The sequence below is a fragment of the Odontesthes bonariensis genome, chromosome 10, assembly GCF_027942865.1.
Source record: "Odontesthes bonariensis isolate fOdoBon6 chromosome 10, fOdoBon6.hap1, whole genome shotgun sequence".
NCBI classification, from domain to species: Eukaryota; Metazoa; Chordata; class Actinopteri; order Atheriniformes; family Atherinopsidae; genus Odontesthes; species Odontesthes bonariensis.
Window position 1 is genome coordinate 19,292,996 of NC_134515.1, and position 4,998 is coordinate 19,297,993.

Sequence of the window (4,998 nt, forward strand, 5' to 3'; positions counted from 1 at the left end):
GTTGTGTCAATCCATTCAATAGTCCCGGGTCCTAAGATTTCAGAATGGTGTGATATGATGGACTGGAAAATATATAAAAGCATGTTCCGAGGAAATAAATGCCTGTGATATCACAAGGGAGATTAACTTTAAGATTACGTGACCTGATGAAAGAACAAATTGTGACACATTTATCTTTAGAAATAGAAAATATAAGTTCTCATGTCAACCAAATCATGAGCTCTTTGGATGCGGAATCACCTCCAATAGAAACCTGTTTCCCACTGTAAAGTTGCAGTATAAGCAAGTGTCCCTAACTCCTGATTCAGTGGTCGGACCGAGCCAAAACATGTTGGGTTGACACTGTAGAATCTAATAAAGAAGTTCTACAACTTTGGATGAAAGAGGCAAATGAATTAACTCTCTTAAGTGACGAAGCAAACAAATTGGATGAGGTCACACTGGACAGCAAAATAACATGGATACGAATACTAAAAACTAAAAAAGGTAAACACAGACAAAAAGAAAAGACAGAAAGAAATAAGAGTGATAAAGACAGCAGCTGGTACTCATATCAACCAAAGAATTTCCACAATTACTCAGTGGTTTAATCTGTCTGAAAAGTTTCAATTCTCCATGAGGGGATGTCTGCTGTTCTTCACAGATAACTTGCACACTCTCTTCATCTATGAGAAGAGGGGCGAGATAAAACTATATGATTTGAATTAAGTAATTATTGTTGCACTTTCACACCTTAACACATTAATTCTCTTAATCTGAAGATACCTCTATATTATGGAAACATAATTCCAACAACACCAGACTAAACAAGGCAGATAAAGAAAACACTCTTTAATGGTCCAACTTCAGAAAGTTGTACATTTTTTATATGTTCATAATGTATATCTGATAAAGGAATGATAATTAATTGGACATCCTGCATGCATAAAGATGTACATTAATGAAAACAGAATTATTACACAACTAATTTCATCAGTAAAGGTACAAAAACGTAAACCTTGTCTTTCTGAGTTTAATGACCAGATGTTTGATTAAAGCACATGAAACAGTGGTTCCATACTACTCCATACTATAGGATGTGCTTCAAGGACTGATATCTCAGAAACTGTATCTCAGAAAGGTCGAATGTCAGAAACTGTAAAGATTAATCGCAAATAATTTCTACACTGATATCAACCAGTTTACACTATGAAAAGCACACAGCTCTTGTATCGCCAGACGAGTGTGCAACAAGCAACATTAGTATCTGGTCTTAATTGGCATTTTTATTATGATTGATCAAGGGCATATTGAGCAGCCACTCACAAACACAACACAGAAATGTGTTGTTGTTACAGTGGGGGAAGGAGAGAGCACTGCAGGAAAAATCTAAACTCCTCAGAATACTTTTACAACCATCTCTTTAGACAAATCTTGGATTCTGCTTTGTTTCAACTCAACCTTGAATATGCCAGATGCAGGTCATCTGCACTTCTTCATTTAGTGTTATTTTCTATCTGACCTTTGGCCTCTGGTTGAAAAATCACAAGTTTTTTGACATTCCTGATGGGGAGGAGGTGATTTGTCACCTTGGATACCACTAAGTCCCAGCATTCCAAACAGAAGGAGGCGTCTCTTGTGCATTTTAACGTGTTTTGTAGCTTTTCATTTTTCTAAGTGGTATACGCTAAATGGCCAAATGACTGACTGCCACACTGATAAAGCAAACAGACACATTCAGCACGCATAGGTACATAATATTTCATGCATTGCCAATTCATTTTAAATAATCTAAAAATTGTGCCTTTTTCCTTTCAATGCTGGTTCACCTATAGGTGCAAAAGACTACCTGCTGTTACTGAGTCAACCGTGAACATCCCGCTGACCTGTCAAAGAGAGGGATTGTCCCAAAACCTTTGCAGCTGTCTGCAGCTTTGTTGGAAGCTAATTCCTAATAAGAGTGCAATAGATGTGAATGTGAGTCAGGTAACAGGAATAGATGGCATCCAAATGTCATACAGGCAAAGGATATACGTCATACTGTTCAGAAGTCCAGAGGATATTTGGCTACCTGTGATGGATAGCAGGACACCCATCTAGTCCTGCAGCACAAATATCCAATTGTATTTCAGTAAGATGAAAAGCTTGCACTCCCCTGGCATGTTGTGGGTAAACAGCCCCTGGTACTCTTTCCCTGTGCTCTGTGTTACTCCAAAAGTGGGTTCACTTTGATTACCTGGGGAGATTAGAGAAAAAACACATTCATCAATAATGTAAATATGCAGTTAATGACTTCCGAACTACTGTTAGATCTCTCATTCCAACACCCCTGCACTGCTGCAGTCCCCTCACTTTACACCCACACTATTGCATACAGGAACAGGACAAATATGGAAATGGGAAGTCATTGCTAAAACATGGCAGTTAACCTTTTGTGAAATGCACTCTTTAGATTCTAACCTGATGCTTTGTTGTTGGTGTCACACCCTCCTCTGTGTGGCATAAATCTCCAGAGGCCACAGCGAGTGATATCTGCAGTATAGTTCCACCTGCCTGTTTCACAGCGAGGATGTCAAACTTTGCTGCACTGAAAAATTCATGCCTGTTTGCGTTCCAAATATGTGCACAAACACAAGAGTAATTGCTTGTATAATTACAAGGAAAGATGACAGGTTTGGTGTGAACTCGTGAAATTTTAGTCATTTCCAACTGCTGACGATGATAGGAAAAAGCTTTTTTCATGATAAACACAAGTGCATTTCCATGATTTAAATGAAAACTAAAAGTTGCTCCCAAGTGAATGCTGATCAAAAAGGAAATTATACCTCAACTGCAGGACCTGAGCAATTCAATCACATGTTGTGTAGGGCACCACACAATGGGTGCCTTTACAAGTTACAAGATACACTTTTCATGTCACACCTGTCAGAGACATTTACCAGGGAATTTAGCAGCCACAAAAAAACTATTTTTCTAAATCGCATTATTCATTGTGTCAATAAAGATGTCTGTCTAAACAACAACTGGACAATTCATGTTTGTGCAGCAGCTATACTGACTATATACCCTTTTTATACTCATCCAAAAAGAATAAATATTTGAATAAATAAAATAAAATCTGCTAACTCCGATAAACACCTGGCTTTTAAGAGCAATTGGGAAATGTTTAACCAGCATTCAGTTCCATGTCAAATGACTTATCAGTAGCGGATATTTCGCGGCTTCTATGGCATTGATGTAAACATAAACAGGCACGTGATTATTTTCAATAAGGGTTCTGAACTCAGTGGGCACAACTCACTTTACCTTACAGAAACACATTTCCAACCTTTACATCGCACACAGAGGCTCTGAAACTGAAAACAACCATTCAAGGACAAAAGATAGACTATATTTATGAGTTTTATGTGTCCGCAATGCAACTAGTTAAGGATTAGAAAACCAAGAACCACGGTTCTGCTTTGTCCTGCTGCTTGTAGGAAGCAATCTTTAAAATAACTGCTTCGTGGAACATGGGTGTCAAACCTATTCACGTTACCTGTTATAAATAAACTAGGATGCGAATGTCATAACCAGGTGCGTTAAGGTAGGAATCATATGTCTGCATTTCAATGGTCTTCATTTTATTTCATCCACACGTATAATTTGTCTTTTTCCCTTTGAATGGGATGACACTTGCCTTGCCAAATTGAATGGATCATTTGCTAACCTAACTTGAGGTAGAAAGTTAAAAATAAATCAGTTCTTCAAGAGGCAATGCAGGTGCCTGCCAGTCAAATCGCTTCCATGTGAAACCTGCCTAAGGGCTTTTGCACATAGCTACAAGAAAGTGGTCAAAATGAATTTGTAAAAGGCATTTCATTTCTGCCCTTAAAAGCATAAACTCTTTGAACTTTTGGAAAATATTGAGGGAATAAATAGACAGTTTGGGGGATTCTTCAATTGATTAACAGAACATTCTGGAGGATCACGTCCACCACAGAAAACATGGAGGGGAAGTGTGGACAGCTTCAAACACAGGATTATGATCCTTAACACACGTGAAAATTTGCAAACAAAAAAAAGTTGTGCAATTTGAGTGCACACGTTTGACAAGGTTAGAAAAAGGTTTTGGGTTTTTTTTGGGAATAAATATGTTGCTGCCCACCAGGGCAGATGGAAACACCTAATGTGAACTAGTTATATAGTGATCAAACAACAGGTTACTCACAGAACTGAGTATCTTTGATACTCAAGGCAGCTGCTTATTCACACTTCACCAAGTAATGGATTCAAGTCTGTTGCGCATGTAGGTAAGTCCTTAAAGTTTTGCTTCAATTTCACTGTGCATTTGAGTGGAAATACAGCCACAGTTTCTCATCCAAAGCATCATCAGAAAATTGTAGATAAACCTCAAAAGAGCACTGCATTCATGGAGACCCAAAAGTCTGATGGAACTAGAAGTCTTTTACACGGGTATGGCTGAAAATATCTCCGACAAAAATTCAAAGACCCTTAACTGTCCCCCAAATGAGGTGCTAAAAGTTCTGATTGTGGGCGGCCAAGCTTGCGACCCTTTACTTTTATGTAACTTTTGAAACGGCAAAAGTTGGAAATGAGAAAATATTGAGTGAAAATATTCCGATTATGGTATTCAACTTTTTGAGCCAAACATTATGATCAAAGAAATTCAAGTTTCAGTTTAAACATTGCCATCAGCCACATGCAGTTAAAAATATTGATGCTTATTTCTTATAACCAGCTGCAGTTCATGCTCACATCAGAAGATTGGCTGGAGTCCATAAGCCCATTTCCCCTAAACTACAGACTTGTTTGTTTTGTTTTTTTTATGTGCGTGTTTGATGGGGGCAAATGCTTTCAGCTGCATCATAACCATCTGAAAGAGCTACGTAGCAATCGCAACAACGTGACAGAAAACCTGTTACCCCACCTACGCTCCAGTTGCTGATTGGCGTTACGCAGGTATCCAGCCACTATTTAATACCGCATGGCTCATTCATCTAGACTGGATCTTGCTGC